This window comes from Cucurbita pepo, chromosome 10 (assembly GCF_057944985.1).
Source record: "Cucurbita pepo subsp. pepo isolate OVF chromosome 10, ASM5794498v1, whole genome shotgun sequence".
Taxonomy (NCBI): domain Eukaryota; kingdom Viridiplantae; phylum Streptophyta; class Magnoliopsida; order Cucurbitales; family Cucurbitaceae; genus Cucurbita; species Cucurbita pepo.
This window is the reverse complement of record NC_141807.1, coordinates 10,590,164-10,602,802: the sequence shown is the minus strand read 5'-3', so window position 1 is coordinate 10,602,802 and position 12,639 is coordinate 10,590,164. Positions and strand designations below refer to the sequence as shown.

Sequence of the window (12,639 nt, the reverse complement as noted above, 5' to 3'; positions counted from 1 at the left end):
AATAAGAACATAAAATTTCATTTTCGAGAATCAAACTCGGGTCTCCTCGATGAAAGCCAGATCTTCTGTGTAATGTCTAACTCTTCGACACGTTTTTTTTTATGTGTGTGATAGAGTTCTCAGAGATACCGCCACGTTTCTTGTTGTTTGATCATGTGGCTCTTTATTCAAAAGAGTCAACATCAAACATTAGGTCATTGATTGGAAACCGATACAGGGGAGCGTCGATTGTTTCAATTCCATCAATGGTCTTCCCATGATTTTTTGGTGCATGACAAGTTTTTTATACAATTCACTTTCAAGCGCCACCATAGTTTTGCATCGTCCATGAGATGCATTGTAGGCCAATGTAACTCTCATGTCCTCTGAGCAAGTTCCTATAGTCTTGAAGTATAATATCAAAACATATTAGCCTATTTGATATGTTAAATATTAAAATAATTGATGTGTATCATAAACATTCAATAAAAATATATATTTGAAATTTGAATGAGATTCATATTAATTAAACATATATGATATTCTACGACATTTTAATATTATTGAAATAAGATATTATATCTTAATGTATTAGGTATTCAAATATATAATTTGACAAAAATTATCACAAGTTCAGTTTAAATAGAACCCTAGGGTTAAGTCAAAAAGCATCGAACACTAAATACTGTGAAGTCATCAATAGAAAAATTCTTTTAGCCAGAGTTCTCCTTGCACTTTTCTCTATCCTGTTCTTTGTGTTCATCTAGATCGAGCGTGTGCGTTGTTGTGCGGTCCCAACAACTGGTATTAGAGCTAGGCGAAATTCACCACAATCTGTGAAGATGGAAAGTTCAAAGATTGGAATTGAGAAGTTCGATGGATCCGATTTCGGTTTCTGGATGATGCAGATTGAAGATGATCTGTACCAGAAAGATCTTCACGAACCTCTGTTGGGAGTGAAGTCGGAATCCATGACCATGAAACAGTTTAAGCTCAAGGATCGACAAGCCTTGGGGCTGATTCGGTTGACGCTATCTAGAAACGTGGCGTTCAACATTATCAAGTAGAAGACAACGTCAGATCTATTGAAGGCGCTGTCAAATATGTATGAAAAACCATCGGCTATGAACAAGGTGTATTTGATAAGGAGATTGTTCAATCTACAGATGTCTGAAGGTGGACCTGTTGCTGATCATATAAATGAATTCAATATGATCCTAAGTCAACTGAGTTCGGTTGAAATTAATTTCGAAGATGAAATGAAAGCGTTGATTTTGATGTCATCCTTACCCGAGTCATGGGATACTGTTGTTGCCGCAATCCGCAGTTCCCGAGGATCTGATAAACTGAAGTTTTGTGAAATTCGAGATGTAGTTCTCAGCGAAAGTATTCGCAAACGGGAAACTGGAGATTCACCAGGCAATGCTCTCAGTGTTGATCGAAGGGGAAGAAGTAAATCGAAGGGCCCAAACAAAGGGCGATCAAAATCAAAGAACCGAGACAAATCTCCAAATTTTCCAAACGTAACGTGTTGGAATTGTGGAGAAAAAGGTCACTTTCGGATAGGTTGTACAAGACCAAAGAGAAAACAGAATCACAAATCTGGAGATGTGATGATTCTATAAATTCAGCAGAAGACATTGGGGATGCTCTAATCCTTAGCGTGGACAGTTCGATTGAATCCTGGATTTTGGATTCAGGTGCATCTTTTCATTCGTCTCCAAATAAAGAGTTGTTCTGGAATTTCAAGTCTGGAAATTTCGAGAAGGTGTATCTTGCCGACAACAAAGATTTGGAGATTAAAGGAAAAAGAGATGTCTGCATAAAAACTCCAGCAGAAAATCAGTGGACATTAAAGGATGTCAGATATATTTCTGGTCTCTGAAGGAACCTGAGATATATTTCTGGTCTCTGAAGGAACCTGATCTCTATTGGTCAGTTGGACAGCACAGGTTATGCAACAAAGTTAGGGAAGAGTTCGTGGAAAATTATGAAGGGTGCTACGGTGGTAGCACGTGGCTCAAAATCTGGAACCTTATACACAACTGCAGGGTGTATGAACATAGCTGCTGTTGCTGAGAGTGCTTCAAATTCAAGTCTACAGCACAATAGACTTGAACCTATGAGCGCGAAAGGAATGAAGAGGCTGGCTGCGAAAGGAGTTTTAGAAGGTCTGAAATCTGTTGATGTGGGTCGTTGTGAGAACTATATTATGAGCAAGCAGAAACGAGTTAGCTTCACAAGGACCGCCAGAGAATTGAAGAAAGTGCGATTGGAAATGAAACCAGATGTGGAGCACGGTTCCAAGACCACGAAGACAGTGGGAGTTGAGCTTGAGTTGCAGGGAAACTCACCTAGTGATGTTGTAGCAGATACTCAAGAAATTCCTGAGACTACTGCTGAGGAACCAGATGTGGAGCAAGGTTCCGAGACAACAAAGCAAGTGTGAGTTGAGGTTGAGTTGCGGAGAAAATCACCAAGTGATCTTGTAGAAGATACTCAACAAACTCCTGAGGTTGTTGCGGAGGAATCAGCAGTGGAGCAACTGACACTTGAACTAGTGTTGAGAAGATCATCCTGTACTATCAGAGTACCAGATATGTATGTACCTTCATTACACTATCGGTTGCTGATGAAAGGGAACCACAACCCTTTGATGAGACCCTACAGTTGGAGGATACAACCAAGTAGGAGCAAGCCATGGATGATGGGACGTCTAGACTTCAAAAATGCGTTGTACTGACATTGAGTACGTGGCAATAGTTGAAGCTCGAAAGGAGACGATATGGATGACTGACTATCTGGAAGAATGGGCAAGAAGCAGCACGAAGATTCTTAACAGAAATAGTCATAGTGTCATACAGTTGGCGAAGGAACCCGGTCTATCATTTAAAGAGAAAACACATAAGACGATACCATTTCACTTGCAGGTTAGTGAAAGATGATGATGTGTTTGGAGAAGATAGAGGGTGCAAAGAATCCAGCAAACATGTTGACAAAATGTGTTGATGTTGGAATATTGAGGTTGTGCAAAGCCTCAATTGATATGGTGCATGAAGACCATGAAGATGCTCATGGTCGTTTGAGAATGAAATTCTTGGTTGACTAGATCAGTCTCCAAGTGGGAGAATGGTTAGGTTATGGTGAAGCTATATTTGGTAAAGCTATATCCGGTACAGCTATATTTGGTAAAACTATATCCGGTAAACCTATATATGGTAAATAGATATATATAGTAGATGGTTAAATCGGGTAAAGCTATATATAGTAAATGGCTATATATAGTAGATGATTAAATCTAGTAAACCTATATATAGTAAACTGAACTATATATATATCCGGTTCGCTAGAGCTTTGAAAAGTACTTTCTATTCTCTGTAATTCTCTCTTACTGTACATACGTGAAGTCATCAATAGAAAAATCCTTTTAGCCAGAGTTCTCCTTGCACTTTTCTCTATCCTGTTCTTTGTGTTCATCTAGATCGAGCGTGTGCGTTGTTGTGCGATCCTAACAGGCCCTTCTATCTTGGATAGAAATTTGTTACACTTTTTGGACCGACAATATGCCTAAGGGGTCACTAAGGTTAAAATCCTACAAAATGGATCTATGGCTTAGTGGTAGAGAATTTGACCGGTCACCAGTTTGAACTTGGTTGGGCTCTTTTATTTTGGAGAGACACTTTTTACACTTTTAGACTGACACTCTGTAGAAGGGTCATTAAGGTTGAAATCATGCAAAATGGGTCCATAGCTCAGTGGTAAAGCATTTGACGGCAGATCAAGAGGTCACCCATTCGAATTTGGTTGGTTTCTTTTATCATTTTACTTTGTTTTCAACCTCTTTTAACTTGCAATTCGTGCTTGGAGAACCCACCAAAATGTGAGTTTGTAACCCATCTGTTAGGGTTCTTGGAATGATTCTCTAGATTATCCCTTCCATGTTGGGAGTCGGGCCATGGGTCTTGGGTGAAGGAACCGTTGGTTTACCGCCCTTAAGAGTTAAGGAAGCATCTTGAGGCTAGTTTCACACAGTATCATTGTCTTTGAGATAACAATTCTTTTCTATTTTATATAAATTTTTTAAAGATGGGTTCATTTCCAAATGCATGCTAACACCCTTATTGTTGAATAAATGACACGAAACTAGTTTCACATAGTAACGTTGCCTTTTTCTCCTATTGGTGGAAGGATAATAGGTCGATTATACGTATAGGGTAGTTTTAAGCGTGACAACGAGACTAATTTTTTTTTTTTAGTTAAAAATTAGAATTATAACAATCTGCCTAAAACCCTCAAACTAATTTTGCTTCATTTCTAAATGCAAGCAGACAAAGTAGAAAAATGAAAACATGTAAATTGTAAACTCAAACATTTCAAAGAAATAAACAAGTTTTGATGGTACCAATGCTAACTAGAAAACAATCAACCAAATTGATTTCGAACATGGAAAACTTCATGTCTCCCTCTTGTAAAGCCAATAAACCAAAGGGCCTAATATAGTAGAGAAATGAAAAAATGTTACCCTCATATGTGTTGTGTTGTGCCATAAGTGATCAATGGATGTTGACTTTGACCAATTCCTACTATTTTTTTTTTCTATATTTTGAAACTATTTTAAACACTTTTTTCTTGTACTCCTTATAATTTTACCTTTTAAGGTTGTAAATATTTGTGCACGGGTGACTATTATGATTATTAGTCAACTGAGTTAAGTGGAAATAAATTTTGAAGATGAAATTAAAGTATTAATTTTGATGTAATCTTTACCTGAGTTTTGGGATATTGTTATTAATGAGATTCAATCTAATGCCATTAGTAATTCACAATGATAATATTCAAAATACTTGACAAAAAAGAATGGTCAACGTAAGATATTTGAAACAAATAAATATTTTGTCCTCTATGATATATCAAATAACTCATTTTAAATTCCTTAATAATAAACCTCAAGTCTTACATCTTTTATAGTGAAAAGTTCCTTAAATAGAAGTCTTATTAGATACTTCTAAGCATTTAGAGATCAACTAGACACAAAGCTAAACATTCTAAACAAAATTAGGGGTTAAACTTTTAAGTTAACTTAATTTAAGAAACTTATGATTTTTATATTATCAAGAGTTTAATTGAGCTACGTCAATTCAATCTAGTGGACCCAAGAATTGAACCAAACCAAACCAAACCAAACCAACTAGGTAGTAACATGATTTAGTGGAAGCATTTTCACGCAAAGTAGAAGCAATAATGGAGGGTTTGAAATAATATAGTTTTCACCCCTTGTTTCTCGAGTGAATATTGAAATAATATAGTTTTCATGTTAAGTTTTGCACGGAAGAAAGAAAGACGGGGATGTAAAGTATTATTTCAATTTGTTTGTAATATACAACATTATATAAATTAACTATAAGAAATATATAAAATTACATGTTCTCCAAGAGCTTCAATCAACAACGGAGGGTTACTTCTGCAACCACTCTAAAGATGCTCAAGATCACAACGAGTTAGATAAAACAGCTCTAGAACTTTGAATCCAATAACTTGAGTTTGACTCATGATAGGATCTCTCTTCTTGTGGAATCTGCATAAAATAGGAAACCCACTCCAAAATAAATTTTTACAAGAGGTTCTATGGTGTAGTGGTTAGCACTTTGGACTTTGAATCCAACGACTTGGGTTCTACTCCCGGTAGGACCTTTGACAACACAAGATGTTAAGAATGAGAAATAGAAATAGAATTGGGATCGAAAGTATGATCTTCATTCAGGTTTACCACATTTAAATAGGATACAAACTAAAAACATATGCCAATTGCATTTTGGTCGAAACATAACACGGTTTGATGATTATCACAATATAATAATGTTGGTTCGGACAGTGGAACATTCAAGTCTTGAAGAATGTATCTTAACCAAGTTAACTCATATTTTGCAATATCCTCTTAATACTCCCCCTCAAGTTGGAGAGTGTATGTCGATCACACCCAACTTGTCCTTCAAAAAGTCAAATTGCTGTCTTCCCAAAGCTTTAGTAAAAACATCTGCCAATTGCATTTTGGTCGAAACATAACAGGGTTTGATGATTATCACAATATAATAATGCTGGTTCGGACAGTGGAACATTCAAGTCTTGAAGAATGTATCTTAACCAAGTTAACTCTAAACAAGTATTTGCCATAGCTCGATACTCGGCTTCTGCTGATGATCTGGACACATTAGTCTGCTTTTTAGACTTCCAAGAAATAATTGAGTTCTGAAATAGATCGTCTGGAAGTTCGACAACCACCCCAGTCAGAATCGCAATATGCCTGTAATCTTAAATTGTTTTCAGATGGCAGTAGAAGTCCTTGACCAGGAGTGCCTTTGATGTACCTCAGAACTCGAAGAGCTGCCTCCCAATGTGGTTTTCTTGGTTCATGCATAAATTGGCTAAGCATACGAACTGAATAAGCTATGTCAGGCCTAGTGACGGTCAAATATATTAATCTGCCAATCAACCGTCTGTATTTACTTGGATCATTCAACTTCTCTCCTTCAGTTAAAGAAAGTTTCAGATTTTGCTCCATAGGAAATTTGTCTGGACGTGCTCCTGTAAGACCTGTGTCTTGAAGGATGTCTAGAGCATACTTCCTTTGAGACATAAAAATTCCTTTTCTAGATCGAGAAAATTCAATGCCTAGAAAATATTTCAAATTTCCTAAATCTTTGATAAGAAATTTCTAGAGTAAACTAGTCTTGAGATATTGAATTTCTTCGAGATCATTGCCTGTCAACAGAATATCATCAACATAGATTAGAACTGCAGTGAAAGAAGTACCTTTACTCTTAGTAAACAAAGAGTAATCTGCTTTGGACTGAGTGTAGCCTGCATTTTGTATAGTTGTAGAAAATATGGAGAACCAATTGCGAGAAGCCTGTTTTAATCCATAAAGAGATTTATGGAGCCGACATACTGTATTCTCCCCCTGTCGGCGAAGACCTGGTGGTAAAGACATATAAACTTCCTCGTCTAGATTACCATGGAGAAAGGCATTTTGAACATCCAACTGATGGGTGAACCATTTTCGAGCAGCAGCAACAGTGAGTAAGCAACGAAGTGTAGTAAGTTTTGCTGTAGGGGAAAATGTTTCTGTGTAATCAATACCTTCAACCTGAGTGTATCCCTTTGCTACTAGTCGAGCTTTATAACGTTCAACAGAACCACCAGAGTTGTATTTAATTTTGTACACCCAACGACAACCAATAGCTTTATGACCAAGTGGTAGAGGAACGAGAGACCATGTATGATTACGTTCCAAAGCTGCAATTTCATCATTCATAGCCTGCTGCCATAACGGGTCGCCAACTGCCTCGTCATAGGTTTTAGGTTCTGTTTGGGATGTAATAAGAGCTAGAAAAGCACGTTGAGTAGGAGAAAAACGAGAGAATGAAAGGTAATGATGAAGGGGATACCTGGTGCCAGTGCCGGGACTTGAGCTAGAGGTTAAACGATTGGCTCCATAAGACATCTCATAATTCTTATGCCAAGCTGGAGGCTGTTTAGTACGAGTAGAACGTCGAAGTGGAGCTGATGTATCAGGTGGGATAGGATTGGAATTAGTGGGCGAATCTGGAGAAGGTGGAGGAGACGACGGAGTAGTAGGTGAAGGGATAGGAGGTGAAGGAGGAGTAGGAGGTGAAGGAATAGAAGGTGGAGGATGGATGTTTGAGTAGGATGGATCATGAAGTGGTACAACAGGAGTCAAAGGAGCTAATGTCGAAGTTTGTGAAGCTGATGAAAAAGGAAAATCATCTTCACAAAATTTGACATCACGGCTGATAAAGAATTTGTGAGATTGCATGTCATACAACTTGTAACCTTTATGACCACAAGGATATCCTACGAAAACACAAGAAGTTGCCCTAGGTTCAAATTTTTGCTTAGGATGTACTATAGTTGCATAACATTTACAACCAAAAACTTTAAGATGATGAAATGTAGGTGGTCGTTTGTAGAGTGCTTCAAAGGGTGTCTTGTTAGATAATAATGGTGATGGCGTTCTATTTATAAGATAAACAGCCGTTAAAATGCACTCTCCCCAAAAATTAAGTGGAACCTGTGACTGAAAAAGAAGAGACCTAGCTACATTTAGGATATGGCGATGCTTGCGTTCTACGACTCCATTTTGTTGTGGAGTATAGACACAAGTGCGCTGAAATTCAATACCACAAGAAGTAAAGAATGGTTGCAAAGATAGGAACTCAGTCCCATTGTCTGATCGAACTATCTTGATAGTAGTATGAAATTGAGTTTGAACGAATTTGACAAAGTTCATTAACAAATGATGTACTTCTGACTTATGTTGCATTAAAAAAACCCAAGTACATCGAGTAAAATCATCAACAATAGTGAGAAAAAAACGCAAACCAGAATGGGTAGGAATTTTATGTGGTCCCCAAACATCACAATGTATCAGATCAAAAGCAGAATGGGTTGTTATTGAACTTCTTGGGAAAGACAACCTAGTTTGTTTTGCTAACGGGCAGATACTACAATTATGAGAATAACTCGCATTATTAAGATGCAATTGATCAGCTAGAAATTTAAAACGAGAAAAGGAAGGATGACCTAGGCGTAAATGCCACAAATCAGATGACTGAGATACTTGATGAGCTGAAGATTTGATTGGAGATGAAGAAATATGATAGAGACCTCTAAATTGTTTACCCGAGCCAATCATCTTCCCCGTAGCCAAGTCCTGCATAACACAAGAATCAGGATAGAAGGTGACATAACATTTCAAGTTATTGGTAAGTTTGCTGATCGACATTAGGTTTAAATTGAATGAAGGCACACATAAAACGTTGTTTAATTGAAGGTTAGGGCTAAGGGAAATATTGCCAGTATGTGACACACGTGCCGTCTCTCCATTAGGCAAATTTATTGTAGACATGATGGCAGCCTTTGGTTCAGTCATAACAGAAGATTTTGATACTATATGATCCGTAGCTCCACTATCGAGAATCCATGAATTAGAACTCGCAGAGTTAATAGATAATGTAGATATGGGAAACAATCCTGCAACATTGATGTGATTGTCAGAATTACCAGAAGGGTGATGATTGATTGCAGATAAGGCTTGTGCTATCTGTCGTAATTGCTTAAAAGAAAAATTTGGAATGGAATTAGGTGACTGTTCTTCTGTATTCAACTGTGAAACATCGGCCATATTTGCAGATGATCGATATCCACGGTTATTGTGTTGATTGTCTTGTCTTGTCCTTCCAGAATTATTTTTCTGTCGACACCGATCTTCTGTATGGCCCCTTCTATCACAAAACTTACAGTGAAACTTAAGAATTCGACACTCATTAATTGTATGACCACTTTTATTGCAGTGTTCACACAATTTGTCCTTGGCGAATTTTGAATATATTGTTTTCTTTTGCACTGCTGCTGCAATCGAGATTTTCTCAGTAGATTCGGAAGTTACCTGACGCTGCATCTCTTCTTGTACAAGTAATGAATAGGCTTGCCTCACATTAGGTAATGGAGACATCATCAATATGTTAGATCTCACCGTTTTATAAGACTGATTGAGCCCCATGAGCAATTGCATCAACTTGTCTTCTTCGCGTTGATCAATATGTATTTGACGTTGATTACAGGTAAATGGTGTGCGGTATGCTTCCAGTTCATCCCAGAGTGCTTTGAGCTTGGTGAAATATGTTGACAGTGCCATGGTTACTTGTGACATCGTTGCTATCGAGTTTTGTATTTGAAAAATTGCTGGAGCATTCTTTTGTGAGAATTGATCGTGAAGATCAACCCACATTTGATGAGCTGTCTTGGCGTGAATAATGCCTTTAGCGATATCTGCTTCAACGGAATGAGTTAACCAAGATATTATCATACTATTGCACTGATTCCAGATTTCGAATTCGGTTGAATTTGCATCTTGGGACGGTTCCTCAATTGTGCCATCAATGAAGCCAATTTTCTTCTTGGCAATAAGAGCATGCATAACTGATTTACTCCAGGATTGATAATTTGCTCCATTTAATTTGATTGGAACAAGTGAATATCCTGGCTGATCAGAGTGATGAATATAGTACGGATGTGTTAAATCAACATCCGAAATTTTGAACCTGGATTTGGCTGATTCCGCCATAAAGGAAATTTTGATATTTAAGAACACCAAGATCGGTGCTCTGATACCATGTTAAGAATGAGAAATAGAAATAGAATTGGGATCAAAAGTATGATCTTCTTTCAGGTTTACCACATTTAAATAGGATACAAACTATCAACTAATACCTAAAAATAGAAAAAAATATATATCTAACTAAATCTGGTAAATAAATAAAATATACGGTTAATCAAATCTATACTAACAACTCCCTAAATATCTGACATATATTCTAAGTAATTATCACGGCAAAATATCCTCTTAATACAAGACATTTTAAAACAAAACGGTGTTACCACTTACCATGAGATTTCCAATAACTCCCAAACTTCATTATGAAATGTTGTATGAATCCTATGAATCCTAACATTTTCTCCCATATCTTGGTTTCGCTAACTAAAGTTTTCCAATAACTCCCAAACTTCATTACCTTATATAACCTCTCGGGAAAAGGATTCATAGGATTCATACAACATTTCATAAAATAAGATCTACTGAGAAAACCCGAGAAAAGGTCAAATTTTGAGTTGACTTGGACAGTTCAATTGAATTGGCCGTATCATCGTTTTCTTCCTCTGAAAAGAAATAAGATGCTCATTTTTTGCATTGCCACCATCGGAAACTCGACCTATACAGCCACATTGACAGTGTTTCTCTCCTCGATTTCTTCGTGAAACTTAAAGATGGATGTTACAAGAAAGGGCTTGGGATTTATTTGATAACTTCTCGTGGATCGTAGCCTAAGATATTCGCTACCAAAGTTCATCCAAAATCTGATTTATCGCTAGAGATAAAACAAAGGATTTCTTATTGGGTAGCCGATTCTAGGCTCTATTTCTTCATTAAACCTCTTCCATATCCTATCTTCAGGCTAAAGGAATTGGTTTGGAGGAACGTCTTTGAGTGTAGGGCCTTAATTTCCAGAAATCGTTCTCGGTATGCAACTCACTCGAAACGCCAGATTTTCAATCTCGTGGGTAGCTTATTCTACGACGTTTTAGCTCTGGATTCCTTCATCAAGTTTACTCAACTTCTTCCTCTGAAGCTAGAGGAATCCTTAATCTGAAGGAAAAGAGATCGTATATAGGAATTTTGACTCTTATCCCCAATTTAATTTTGAAACCTATTTCCTTCAATTTGGCACGCTCTCGAGGTTATTTTTCTTCGTGGTCTTTTATGGAAGCATTCCTTGGAGGTACAGAAACTGATTGAATCATTCTTTCTCGATGAGTCATCATGTATCCTCGGGTTGGATTTTCAAGTTTTTCTTGAAGTTCATCAATGGCGGATTGAATTGGGGGAATGGTTTCTAGGCACTTTCAGCACTCTATTTCTTCATAGAACTTGTGGGTAATCTTGTTGAGAAACGGTAGGAATAAGTTTGAAGAGAAATGGTGGATGATTGCTCTCGAATTTGGAAGAAATCTGAGAGTAGGAGACCCATAATCTAAACGCCTATTGCCTTCAATTGGGGGATTGACCTTTCTCGATTCTTATTCCATATTGTTGCTCCTACTTTAGACTTTATAGGAGGAGCTTAAACCGACATTCAGATATCCAGATTATTCATTATTTAGAAGTTTGAAGAGAAATGGTGGAGGATTGCTCTCGAATTTGGAAGAAATCTGAAAGTAGGAGAAACACAATCTAAACGTTTATTGCCTTCAATTGGTGGATCGACCTTTCTCGATTTTTATTCCGTATTATTGCTCCTACTTCCGACTTTATAGGAGGAGCTTAAACCGACATTGAGAGCTCCAGAATCTTCGTTATTTAGAGATCGATCTTTCTGGATAATTTTTTGGTGATATCAACTCCGATCATGGCCTTTCGACCTTGGCTTTGCATACTAGTCGTTGGATGTGATGATCCGTGCGTGTTCGTTCTAGATCATATCAAATTTTGGAGGACATCCGACGGTTGAGATTTGAGTTCGAAAGATTTTGCTCGGATGGTCACGGTAGATGCTCTGCTTCTAATTTGAGTGGCATTTATGTAATTATCCATTCTTCTAGGGGTTTTTTGGTAATTTACCACTTTCCGAATATTTTATTATTTTTTTTTCTTGAAAAATCCAAAAGTTTTCTACAAATTTCTCATCCCTTTTTTATCATTTTTCCCTTTTTTTTTTTTTAATCTTGAGATTCCTTCTAGATAAGGAATTACAAATAGAGAGATTTTTTATAATTGATAAAATGACTTTTTTGCCCTTTTGATTTACTCTTTCGTTTCCAATCCTTTTCAAAAGGCCTTTAACTCCGTGAAATCACTTGTTAGGGTACACGAGTGACTTGACTAAGTCCTTTGTTCTTGCTTAATCCTTTAATTTTTTTCCTTTCTATCCATTGGGTCTTTCATGAGTGGCTTATTCTTATGGGAGATAATTTCCTTCATTTTTTGGGTGTTACATATACATACTCGTTACAAACACAAAATAAGAAGCAGACTTAAAAGAAGAACAAAAAATACTAGATTAAAAACAGAGGTTAGTCCATGGC

At 37.1% G+C, this 12,639-nt stretch overlaps 1 non-coding gene across 1 annotated transcript; it reads left to right on the top strand.

Annotated features, from left to right (window-relative positions):
- Window positions 1-5,598: 5,598 nt before the first annotated feature.
- Window positions 5,599-5,670, top strand: TRNAQ-UUG (transfer RNA glutamine (anticodon UUG)). Its single transcript has one exon. It is a non-coding gene; the product is annotated as a tRNA-Gln (tRNA).
- The last annotated feature ends 6,969 nt before the right edge of the window (window positions 5,671-12,639 follow it).